Here is a 13,901-nt window from a genome sequence, read left to right as displayed (position 1 = left end):
GGGTCAGCAGAAGTATTTTTCTAATATTTTAATCCTCCCCCTCTGATCTATTCAGTTGTGCTTAAAATTAGGAGAGCTGAGGAACATTAAACAAAATTGAGAATGTCCTCTTGTGCTTTCAGGGCAATGAGTTCTAATTTCCCTGACTATCAGCTTAACTACAAAGGATTCAGTCAGTACTCTGTGATTTTAACTTGAAGAGCATCTAAAAACTATGCATTAAATTGTAAAGACCGAGGGGTCATTCTCACATTCCCCTAACCATGGAAGAACATTATCTGGTAATGTTGTGTGTGTATGTGTTTTTTTTTTTTTTTAATGTTATGTCCTCATGACCTTGCCTTTTTCCAATGCACAGCTGCAGCAGCTCAAAGTCATATTTAGGTGTTAATGCAGTTTTAATGTAGTGTTTTCCCTTTTCTCCTGATGTTTTTGCCCTGAACATGATCTAGCATGCTTCACAGATGACGTGGCTTGTGACACCGTCAGGGCTGGGTTTTGCCCAGATCCTGTTGCCCCTGATAGCTGCCTCCTACCCTCCAGGACCCTTCATGACCCTTTGGGCCTAGGGTGCAAGAGAGACCAGAGAAGTGGCTTCCACAGATGAATCTGCCTACATAATGCCTGATCAGAACCAGCTTTCCCCTGAGACAGTGCTCCTCCTGGGCTCTACTGAAAGTTGATTCAAACCAGGAAAGAGAACTGATTTTGCCAGTCGTGCATTGCCAATTCTTCACCAATGAGTATATTATGGGTGTTTGGGTGCTATTTTGCCTACCCCATGAACTACTTTTAGTTGTTACCAACTATGATCACACTCTGCCAACACTGTCATTCTCTTGCAGTACTCAATGACAGAGCACGCATTGATTTCTTCCTCCCACTTCACTTCATGCCCATCCCCTCTGCCTATGGGAGTGGAGAGGGGATATGGGCTAAAGCACCACAAATGCTCCTTGCAATCTCTTCTCTGCTCAGAAGAGCTACTCTGAACATGAGCATAAGGCTTTTTTGAAGGAGTGCAAAACCTCTATCCAAAAATAGCACAGCTAACCCTATCCTGAACCCAAGTGCCAGAACAGCTCCCTCCCCCTTCATCTTATGTTGCTCTTCTGCACTCACAACCTGATACAGTTTATTTCTGAACATAAATCTTCAGTTCTTTCATGAGAGCACTAGATCCATGCTCAGAAATAGCCTGACTGACAGATGACAGGCATAGAGAACCTCTGAGCCAGCAAACTTTTACTCAGGCAATTTGATGGATGGCTAAGCCTGATATTCTCTTGTCCTGTCATGGGCTACCTCACATTAAGGAGAAACTATTTATTTATTTATTTATTTATTTATTTATTTATTTATTTATTTAGGATTTATAGGGCCACCCAACTCAAACAATCTGATTCTGGGTGGTGTCCAACAGAAATAAACAATAAACAGAATAATAATAATAATCACATGGCATTAAAAGAGCAACCCAGTATATAAAATATAAAATGGCAACTGAACATGATAATGAAACAACCAAGAAGGAACTCCACTCAACTGGATCCAAACACCTAGGGGAAAAGGCAGGTCTTAACAGCTTTTCTAAAAGCAATTAGTGCTTGTTTTCCACCAGCAAGTAACACCTGGCTGGTGGGGAAACAAGGTCAAGGAATCCACCATCATTTTCCTTGAGCTGTCCATGCTGAGGCAGAATACAGTTCAGCCACCTAGGAAGCAAATTTTATTCTGGCATACTTTTCTACTAGAAAAGGAACTGGTAACTTGCATTTTAACCTGGGCATGTTACTGCACTGAGCATCTCCTTCATTTTTTTAATCAGATCTTTTTTTTTTACAGGGAAGTCTGGGGAGAAATGTTTGATGTCCAATGTTATGGTGTGGTTATCAAGTGATAAATAAACATGCAGAGGCAAATCAATTTCAGTCCCCTTCTTTGGGCACTCAGTGGAAACCAATACTATATTCATTTTGTGCCATCTGTTTTGCATTTATTTATTTATTTATGAAAAGACAACATGTATGCTCAAAGTCTTATAGAGGTATAAGGTATCCATTTTACCCATTGAAATCCAGACATTCCCAGACTTCCAGGGAAGAAATGGCAAACTGAAAACAACTCTGCTAAAAGAGGAGCCAACGACCGTGGCAGAATGAAGAGCCAGCAAGTAGACTGGCTCTTCGTAATTCCTCTCTGGACAAGGGCTGAGATAGCCCAGAAGTGCTCCAGACAGCTGCTCCTCATGAGAAGACCACAAGACAGTGGTCTCCAGTGGGTTTAGAGCTCGGGGAGACGAGGGAATAGCCAGCTTGCTCAGCTTAAAGGCTAGTGCCTTTAATAACACTGAGTTCACATACTTCCTTGTCTAATCACTTTTGGAAATTGCTTGTTAACTGCTTTTCAGCTATTAGGAACTTTTGGATCAACAAATTTCACTGCACTAGATGAGTTTCCTTCAATCCTTAGTGAAATAAGTTTTAAAAACAAATTTAAGGACTTAATTTTTTTCTGGAATAAACAGCAAAAGGGTGATTAAAACTTTGATTTTAGAAAGTTACAAACAGACTAAGGGTCCAGATAAATTTGAAATAAGATTTTGGAATTAATTATAAGAATCCTTCCTATGCGAAAATATTTTTGTTTTGTTTTGAATTCTTCAAAAAAATTTCTTAAAAAAAAAAAGAATTCTTCAAATTCTTTTAAAAAAACATGATAGGATGGGACTTTGAAGGCTGGAACTAGAGGGAACTTGAAGGAACTAATAATTACAATTAAAAGAAAACAACACTTAAATTTGATTTACTAATAGAGAATGGATCAAAATATTTTAACATTCAATATATTGAAGGATATTTTTGAACAATGGACCCAGAAGTTAATTTTAAGAATGTCTGCCTCTATAGATAGACTGTGTTTAAAAGATGTTATGGAAGAGGAACAAGTTTTACTGGACAAGGCAGACTGATCTGAAAGTGGATTTAAAAATGACAAGTTACAAGAATTATATGGAAAAAGACACTAACTGGGCATAGAAACTGGCTGATGTATGTCCACTAACTGGACATACAAAAGAAACTGGCTGATTTTAATTATTAAGACAAATAACAGACCAAGAGACCTGGATAATCTTTCTATATTGGATTTTAAAAAGAGGCTTGTTAACGCTTTGAAGAATTTTGTGAGAAGGGACAAAGAAAAAAATGAAAAGAAATCAAGTTCTAGGACACTATTTGAAGGGACTAAAGATCAAGATTGTTAGAAGTAAAAGGAAGGAATATAAAGTTGGTTATTTGATCAACGTTAAAATAGATATGTTGTTGTCTCTGGTAACCCTTAATGGACTTTTGCTGACATCAACACCGAGGCTTTAAGGATTTGTTTATAGATAAGAGGTGGGATATAAGAAGAAGAGAGCATTTGTTGTATTTTAAGAGAAGGTGATAAGTTACTAAAATTGTTGATACTTGTGATGAAGGGGGAAGTCATTTTTTTATATATTTCTTTTCTTTTTCTTTACTATATTCTTGTTTTTTCTTTCTTTTCTACACCTATTTTTTATTTTTTTTAGTTTGTATTAGTTTTTTTTATCATTGTAGTTGTAATTTTTAATAAAATTACTGTTAAAAAAAAAGAAACCCAGACATTCCCCCTTGGATCTTGGCCTTGCCCACTTCTGGAGTTGGCCCTTGCCTATCCATGAGGTCCTGTGTTGTCTCCAGCTGATAACAATTGTACACTCCTGGTTTAAATTTTAACATTTAAGGTAGAGATACAGAATCTGCTGCAAATTATAATTAAGCAACATTTGGAGGCATGCATATAGTTCCCTTCATTCTAAACCAATGGGTGAACTGCGTGTTACATGAAAGCAAGCTCAATTCCAGTGGATTGGAGGAAGACATTAAACTAGAGAGGATTGGGGATATTCTCCTGGAAGTTTCATGCTAGGCCAGACCTACTGGGTGCATTTGCTTCCCAGCTGATCTTCAGCAGGGCCTGAGGCTGGGAAAACCAGATCCTCCCTCCTCCTGTCTTTCATTTGAATGTGCATGGCTTATTCTATGGGTTTGTGTCACGCAGGGCTGCATTTCATTTTATAACCAAGTAAAGAGAACATCAATTTAATTTTCCATTGAGTTTCTTTGCAAAATTAGCTTGGGATTGCAATTTTGAACTCCAGCTGTTTTGAGAGGGAGGACAGGAAGGAGGGAGAGAGTGAGCGAGCATGCAATATAGGACCATCACCCTGTTTTCCAGGGGACAGATCCACTCTCCTCATTAGTGGAACTGAAGTCCAGTGTCCTGGAAGGGAGAATTTAACACTATCAAGCAGGCAGAGTAAACCTCTCCTTCCCATGAGAAACTGGGTCCATCTCTCTCTGCCATATCTGAATTTGGCGTGGGAGGCATATAATCAATTTTCAGAGTATGGTTGGCATGTCTTGTGAGATATTACCAATGAAGGAAAAAGAGTTACTCAAGCAATATAGTGGTTTGTGATGCATAACCCACCCATATTCAATGATATGGATGGATTGCATGGTGCAACCCACCACGTTCCTGCTGGGGAACACAGTTATTTAATCTCTCATTGTTTGTGTCAGAAGCAACCTTTCATACCCCATTTTAGAGATACAGTAGGTGGCATGATCCAAGTGCACCAGAAGTCCATTCGAAAATCATTGAAGTTAGGAATACCTGTATAATGAAGAGCTGCAAAGTCACACATTTAGTGTTTAAATTCAGTGGGCTTCTTTTTTAAATATTAAAGCATGGTGCTTCCAGGAAAAACTGGATTTGGTTATACTTTATTCTGTGACAGGTCATTTACAATTCATTGAAAACAGGGAAAGAATGGCTACACGATGCTTTATGATAAGGGCTCTTTTTGGAAAACACAACATGGGGGTCTCATGATCTACTATGCTAAAATGTAGAGAGCTACTTTTTGGCTCAGTGTGCCATGCAAAAACAACCGTATTGTTGCATCTATCTGTCAATAATCTCTCTCTCTCTCTCCCCCCTCTATCTTATCTATATCTATATCTATCTCTATCTCTCTAATCTATCTATCACAGTCCTAGCCAAACTGTAGCCAAATCATCTGCAACCAAGATTTAAGGAAATCCTCTGGTTTTTCAAGGGGTCCTGCCTTGCTGCAGATAAAACCTAAGATGGTGTTGAAGTGCCAGGAATATGCAACTGCCAAACTGTATTGACTTTATTTTATTTATTTTTACCTAATACGTCAGAAGAACTGCATGGCTAACACTCTCTTTGCAAAAGGGGGGGGGGGACACCTTGTTTTTCCACTTCCAAAACAGCACCCAGGCAGGAAGCTGCATATTTATTTTAGGTGAACAAGCAGCCTTACCCCTTTCACACTCATAATAAAGTGTAGAAATATCACGCTCACAAAGAGGTGTTATTACAATTATTAAAAGAAGGCACATCAATTTTCCCTTTCCATATTTTAGGTATTTTAGTGCCTAGAAGAGGTTCCTATTAATGTCAGCAATTATTCTTAATCAGATATTCTATCATATTCTCTCAATCTGAAATGAGAAATTGAATGGCCAATAGAGGTCCTCGTTCGGACAGCCTTAAAATAGTCATGGTAAGAAGGTGAGTTTTATAATCCTTCCTCCACTTTAACAAGTAGATGACACCTTAGTGTTTATTTATTTGTCTTTGAGGGGGAGGGACTCAAACTGGTGTACATGGGAGAACTCCCCCCACTCCCCATTTTAGACTGTTAACAAGAATTCTGTGAGGAAGGTAATACTAAGAGACTGGCCCAGAGCCATTCAATGACCTCTGTGTCATGCAGGACCTGAACCTAAATCTCTTAATCCAAGTCCAATTTCTTAATTGCTACATTACATCAATATGTATAACAACCTAAAGTAAATGTGGGCATATCACAAAAGTGGACAATTATTAAACTATATGGAAAGGATTGTATAGTAAATGTATTTATTTAAAGTTATATAATCTGAAATTGAAACAAAAGGCACCTTTTGGGGGGCCTTATCTAATTTGGAGTGCAGCCCCCAGCATCCACCCAATGACTCTTAGCCTGAAAAATCTGTGTATGTGTGTTGTAGGGCAAAATCTATTCTTATTTTGAGAGGATACTTCTATTAAAAGAGGGCCATAAGGAATGGTTGAGCGTTAGTTTGATTTTAACCAAGTGTTGAACTGTAGCAATTCTGGCACAAGAATTGGGGTGGGGTGGGTGGAGATTCTGAATGGATAGAAAAGAATGAATAGTTCCTGCCCTGGCCTGGGGACTTGATATTCCTATCAACTTGCATTGCACCTGGGACTGTAATTCATAGGTATCCATCAAGATCTTCTCAAGAACCTTGGGAAGCAGATATTCAAAGGCAATCTCCATCCATTTCCCTGAGTCCCATATCCCAATCTGTACTCTGTGCCAGCAGAGCTAAACACTTGCCTTTGGGTGTGGGATGTTAAAATATGACTCAAATGTCATCTATTTTAATTCAGTAAGTGGAAAATGAGACATGGTGTATTTGCTTCAGGTAGTAGCATTGGAGGCTTAGATTGGGGAAGCTCTGCATTGCAGGGAGGAGGCCATCGCTGAAGCCATGCAACTTGGTTCACTCCTGGAGATCACTTCACCCCATTAAGGCTTGGAGCAGGCTTAATACCTTATCAAGCAGGATTGTTGCTGACATTCCTTATCAACTTGCTCCATTTCTAGGGCTATTGTTTTTAATCTCGAGTGCACTATGAACAAAACTAGATGTTTGCATTTAGAATTGGTGTCTGCCAAGGGTCTTTACCCCCTCTCCCAAATAACTTTTCTTTTCTCTCTTGTTATCTGTTAGCCACTTTGGGAATCCTTCTTTGGTGTAAGAAAGATAAAAATGCCTCAACTAAATCTGTTTTGGAGTTGAGACTAGTATAGGCTTTCCTAATGCAGTGTTCTTCATATGTGCAAGACTACAACTGCCATTAACCCATGCAATATGGCTGCTACCTTCTGGATTATAGGAGTTGTAGTCCACATGTCTGAATGTACTACATGGGGGAGGATGGCCTAAGAAGCTTTTGGGTTCCTAGATAACACTAGGCCAGAATTATTTTTATCAACTTGATTTGATTTGCTCATCATGGGGCTTGCTTTGAACATAAATACTGTACACCCATAATGCAAAACCAAAAACCAAAAACATCAAATTATGGTTTGGGGTGATTTGTGAAAATTTGGCCCCATGTTGGAACCTAGCAGATTCATGCCAAAATGCACAAACACTGGAAGGTACAGATGGTCCTTGTTCTTTTTCTTCCATACCTGTGTTTCCAATGTATTTATAAATAAATAAATAGGTTGCAAAGAAGCATTTTTAAAAAGTAAAATGTAATTGTAGCAGCCTACAAAGCCTCAGTAAGGAAAAAAGGTTTTTTGGATGAACATGCCGAAGAGAGGAGGAAAAGAACAAGAAAAACTTCTCATTGTATCCACATTCCAGCTGGTGATCTGGGTTTCAGCTGGTGGTGTTTGGAAAACGGCGTGGTGATTACACTCAGCTCTAGAGCAGGATGGCTCCTCGCCGTCTGATATGACGTCAGAATGTCCGTAGAGGCTCTCATTGCAAGATAGAGAGTGGGAGGGAAAGTACTAATCACTGCCAGATGTCCTCTTAATAATAAATATCAAGACTTACATGTTGCCTAAGAATAAATTTGTAATCAGTGGTTTACCAGACAATCATCAAAGCAATAATATTGTTTCAAGAATATTTGGGGTGGGTGGAGTGAAGGAAAGAGACACCAACCCTGCCTGCTTTGGCAAAGATATTTTGCCCACAAAACCTCTTCTGAAAGTAGCAGTTCTTTCTCTCCCAAACCTTGTTGCCCCTTTTCATTTCTGATGCTTCTCAGAATTTATGTGAATATGTAATTCAGATAACAGTTGCGCTTTAATCTCCATTTAGTGGAGAAGGCTGAAACAGCTGAACCATAATTGGCCAATTAGAAATGGAAAAAGGAAAACTGCTTTAGAAAAGTGTCTATTTCTGATAGGATAGAAGGAAGAGAGACAATAATGAACTTTAACTGTAAGAGTAGAAGAGGTTATAACAATGGCAGGAGAAAGTAGTTTTTTCCTTAGTTAAGTGAAACCCCATGTGTAGAGAATGTAATTAATATCAACCCTAGCATAACAGTCTTGAATTGTAATCTTACATAATTAGAGCTACCAGAGCGGTGCTGAAAGTATCTGGATGACGGATAGATGGCAGTAAGGAGAGTTGGTTTCTTTGTGTTATTTTGCCTCCATCCAGTGATCATCTGGATTTTCCCAATACAGATCTGATAGCCCCATCTTGGATATCAGTTCCTTTATTTCTACATAATGGTTGGTAGATTCATGATTAAGGCTGAACTTCTATACATGCTTGTTTGGAAATAAACAGGCATGTTACCCTCAACTTTATCTGTTTTCCCTAAATGTTGTCTTGAAAAGATTCAGATAGGTTCCTATATATATACATACACATACATACACACACACATACACACACATACGTGCACACACACATACATATACCCACACACATATACACACACACACATATATACCAGCTAACCCTGTCCCTTTCCAAATGCACACACATATGTACCAAACATTTTGGTTGGGGCTAAGTTCTACTTAAATGATCAAAACTTATTTCTGAGTAGACAAAGGGACAAGACTGCAACTTTATTACGGCTGTGATATCTCCAGTATTTATTTCAATACACTGGAGAGTAAACCTTAACCCAGGTATATTTAGAAACTGCTCAACAGTGCTGAGGTCAAAGGAAGAAAAGGAGGGCATCTACTTATCAATAGTTTGATATATGCCTATTGAGAAGCAAGTCCTGTTAAATGCAATGAAGTTTAATTCCTGGCAAGTAAAAGTCAGACACTGAAGTGATCCTACCCAAGGAGGACAAATAATGGCTCCTAACATCATTTTGGCATCACCCTTGACAAACAAACAAGGTTAGTTATCAGGATCTGTTTCTATGATAGAGTTGTTTCATTCAGGATAACCTGGAAAGTTCACAGAACTACTGATCAGGCCAAGAGGAAGGTTGGAAAATGCCTTATTAATTTCCAAAGTTTAGCTTCTATGTTCTACCATTAATGTTATCTGTTGTTTTTTACATAAGAAACAGAAAGAGAAATGAACACAAAATTCACTTTTCAGTCTGGTTGTCTAAGAAGGTAAAAATTATACTGATTCTAGATATGTAATGTGGATGCAGTGTGAGCTTTCACCATGTTTCAAATGCTAAATATTAAACACACACACACACACACACACACACACACTTGCATAGTGCCTGCTTTGAATTACTGTGCAAAGCCCTAAAAGAATGCTGCCCTCCCAACCCCTCTAAAAAACAAGTTGAATTTTGTTTTAAGCCTTGGTGGATGAATTTTGGAGTGTTAGATGAAAAAATAAGAATGCAATTTTCACTGTTTCCTATGTATGTAATTAAAATAGGTGTTGTTATCATATGAACATTTTAAATTGACTGCATTAAGTGTACACTGATCCATTGAGTACTACAGGTTGGTTCTTATTATTTTCAAGTAGTTATATTAAGAAGCAGACATGGGTCACTGTGGTTTGAGCACCCCCACAGGTAAAGTGGAAATGCTAAGTGCTGTTTTCTGGCATCCCAAAATGGGCCTTTCTCCTCTCCATATCATCAAAGGTTATGTTTCCCATCTATTTCAGTAGGATCCACTTCCAAGCAAGTAGACTTAAGATCCCAACTTACTGTAAATAAAAACATTTTGCAGCAGTACTCTTGAAAAGCCGTAAAAGAGTACAGCCCATACGGAAGATATTATAGGTAAGTAAAGTCCCATTGAAATCAAAGAGACTTAATTCCAAGCAAATGTGTTTAGGATCAGAGTGCCAGGCTGCAATTGACAAAATCGGTTAACTCTTAAGCAGTGTAAACTGAAAATAAGCAAGTCAGAAGGAACTGCTTCCAACCTTCCTGTTGGCCAGCAAGCCAACTCAACAAATGTTCCATGCTTTGAAAAGAGCCCAGCCATTTTCTCAGTGTAGATCCCTTCTTGTTAAGTCTACTAGCATCACCAGTCATTCTTCAGAAGGTATAAAGCCTGTCCTGATCTTAGTGATATCAGTACAGATAGTTGAAGCTGAAACTCTGGAAGCTTTGGTTAGTAGAGAAAGGATGAGTGGAAAGTAGGTGAGAAGCAGGAAGAAAAACAGTTCTGAAGATTAAATTGGGACTGCCAAACACTTTAGAAAAAAACAACCCATGTTTACAAGCTACATCTGAAAATTTTAAGAAAAATCATGTTTCTAGAGTCCCCCCTCCCCCCTTCACATTTATAATCTATTTCTCTTTTGTCAATAGAATCCATTTCCTTGGAAATCAGCCTCCTTGCATCAGTCTATTATTGAACTTTCAAACTTGGCATGTTTACTAGAAAGCAAGACCCACTTTCTAGTAAACATCAAGGTAATCTCAGGTGAGCTCATGAACCACCAAAATTGTTACCGTATTGCACTGAGGGGTTGACAGCAGAGTCCTATGCAACAATTATTTAGAAGTAATTCTATCCAGTTCACTGGGACATAAACATTTTTCCATTGCAGCTTTAATATACAGTATAGAATATCCAGAAAAATGGAGCAAGAGTTTTGTTTTTGTTTTTGTTTTTGCTGCTACCCATGAAGAATCTTGGGACAACCTATGGAGGCTTGCATGTGTGTTCTGCTTCAAGATGCCACAAGGGATGTAGCTGTTTTTAAAAGGGAAGAAAAACCAGATTTATTTCAGTGTAATTTGAAATGAATTCTTCTTCCAAAGGGGGATTTTTAAGACACTTCTTTTGTATGTTTTATGGTTTTGTTTTTTTAAGTGTGACAGGACAGCATACAAGTACTGGAATATTTTTTAAAAAAATGATGGGCTTGCAATCCAGACTGACCCATATTTAGAGTATACTCCTAGTCATCCATGGGATGTGAACTGTCTCAAAATTGGCTTAAGGCTAGTTGTCTTCCATGGGCCTAAGTAGATCCAATGGATGGTACAAGGATCCAAGCCAGCGTGGCTCCAGTTTTCAGCTGGAAACTTCCTCGCCTGAAACAGAGCGCCCTTCCAAGCAAGAGGAAAACAGCCCCAAAGGTGCAGGCACCAGTATTGCCCCCATTAGCCCGAACCTACGCCCAAAGAGGCCTCGTCAGCGCAGGAGCATTTTCGGATTTTACTCGCTTCAGTTTTACTGAATTTTACCCTTCGACTTTTCCTAAGCCGGCTTTTTTTTTCCCCCAGAACAGCTGAACTAGATTCTCTTTCGCGGAGCTCTTTCATTCATTTCCCTCTCGCTTACCTATCAGATACTCGCCGCAGCCCTTTTAGCCAGTATTCCCAGCCGGAAGGCGACAAAGGAGCAAGTCCCCGCTCCACCACGGGGCTCATCCCGGAGCAGTTCTCGTCTCAATCTATCTGCGTGCGCGCGTGCAAAGAGCGAGGGAGAGAATTCAAGCTTGACCTTCGCAAGAACTTTGCCATAGACAGGGAGAAGGAAGGAGAGAGGGAGAGCAGGAGGAGGAGGAGGAGGAGGAGGAGGAGGAGGAGGAGGGAAGGAGAGAGCGCGGGCTGGGAGATGCCTCTTTCTTTGTGCCAGACCCATCCTAGATCTCGGCCAGTCGCTGCCTGAGAGGGCCACGTACTCTGGCGAGGACCTTATCAGGCCCGCCGCTCCAGCCCAGCGATCTGGGGCCAGGGCTCCTGACATCCCAATCGGCCATCAATTTACCTTCCCACCGCCCCGCTTCCCCATTTAGCTTTTAACGTCAAAAGCTACATTTTTGTCGGCTCCGGCCTGTCTAGGGCTCTTGCGATTTAGCTCCAGGAATGATTGCTCCTGAGAAAATAGCAACAGCCCCATTACCGAGCAATTAAAAAAGCCCTCCCCTCCTCTTCCCCCCGTCCCAGGCACTTCGTCGCCCGCCATCACCTTTCAATAGGACCAGCGGCCCCGCCAGATGACCGAGAGAGAGTGAGAGAGAGAGATTTCAAAACCAAAAGTCTAGGGATCATTTTTGTGGCGGGGGAAGGAAAGCCATCCAGTTACTGGCTGGTATCTTCTATTATTCCTGCCCCGCGATCCTGGGCCCCTCGCTTGGAAATCTCATTGCAGTGAAATAAGCTCTGAAATCAGTGAAAGTCTACAAGCACATCACGGTGTTGCCATCTGAGAAGGAAATGTTGTTTCTGGTTAGTTCAATCCGTATATTTTTAACCACATGCTTTTGAGCTCTGATTAACGAATGGGGCAGTTCGGATAGTACCGTCCAATCCTAGGAGATCAGCCCCACGCCTTTATGATGATTCCCCCAATAATTATATCCGAATAAACATGAACTGGAATGCACCTTGGAAAGCTTCGGACTTTGGACTGGATCCTGTCTGTTCAGCCCCAGCTTTCATTTCGCGTGGCCTGAATGCACACGCGCACGCACAAACTCGCGTTCACCTCCAGAAAGATAGATGACGAATCCACATTAGAGTTCGGCCAAAAGATTGCAATATTTATTGTTTCTTTGAGTCCTTGGAAATAACCTCTTCCTAATTGTCCTTCGGGCTTTTTGCTGTGAACACTCGTGTGAGAAAAAGACTGGCTTCCTCAAGTATCTTCTGTAAATTAACCAGAAGCAGATTAGAGTTCTCCCCACTGCTTGGAAAAGTGTTAAGAAATAAGAGCGGCTAGGAAGAGACAATACATTTCTTCGTTAAACTGGGGAAGATTTTAAAAGAAAAGTACCGGCGGCCCCAGCACTCGGCGCAACCGCCTGACAGTAAGATCTGGTTTTTCTAAAGTCCGGCATGAAAAATTGTGTTTATAGGTCGATGAAATCATCATATATTGATTACACCCTGGTGTGCCAGGAGTCTAGAAATTTTCCAGGCGGGGAAGGCGAAAGTGTTAGCCTGATCTTGTAGTTAGCCGTTTCTCTTGACTTGTTAAAACCCCGAATCTTTGGTGACCTGAAAACTACACCCAGGATAAATCCTGGAAAGGAAGGGGGGGGGGGCACGGTGGGACCCAACTGCAGCTGCAGCAACAGCGTGTTTTTTTTTTTTAAGGGGGAAGGGCGTTCTCTCGAAAGCAAGTGCACCGGCCAGTCCAAGCAGTCTGACCCCGGTGCTGGAAGAGGGCACATCATTCTGGCCTGGTTGTTCTAACCTCGCAACCTTCCTGTAGTCAGCGAGGCCTGGCCAATGGGGCAAAACAACTTCTACTGATCTTTTGGTGGGCCATCGGACAGCCATCGCTCGGCCTCAGGGGCGTGGATGGAGCAAGCCACTGGAAAGGGAAAGCGGCGAGGCGAACAGCGATCGAGGATCCTGGCAAACTTCTTGGTATCTTTGACTATAATTGATTTATGCCTTTCCTTCTGGATCTGGAGGAGAGCCAACATGCAGAGGTTCCCGTGCGCGCCAGGGACTACGGATGCAGAAAAAGGAGCAGGAGAAAGAGGAAAGGTGAAAAGCTCCCGTCGCTTAATCCCGAACAAAGAGCGACCAAGCAAGCGATCTTAACCCTCCTTCCGGCTGGGTGGCCGATTCGATCTTACTGCCTCAACCTAAAGATTTCATAGCCTATGATCGCGGGATCGATAGAATGCGCGCCTCCTCTCCGTGATATTTTGACCTGCGTTCTAGACAATGCCTGTTGCGCGGAGAGGCCGGAAAAACAATTGCTTCTCCTAACGCGATTTCTTACACCTCGACTTCGCAAGGCATCCAACCAGTTGCGTTTATATAGCGCGTCCTTGTCCAAAGCACGGGACCAGGCCCTCAGTCAGTTTTAAGGCGCG

This window comes from Python bivittatus, unplaced genomic scaffold (assembly GCF_059951505.1).
Source record: "Python bivittatus isolate LINGU-HERP-01145 unplaced genomic scaffold, Pbiv_v1 ctg000070_np1212, whole genome shotgun sequence".
Classification (NCBI taxonomy): Eukaryota; Metazoa; Chordata; class Lepidosauria; order Squamata; family Pythonidae; genus Python; species Python bivittatus.
The sequence above is the reverse complement of the archived record's forward strand: the minus strand, read 5'-3'. Positions refer to the sequence as shown.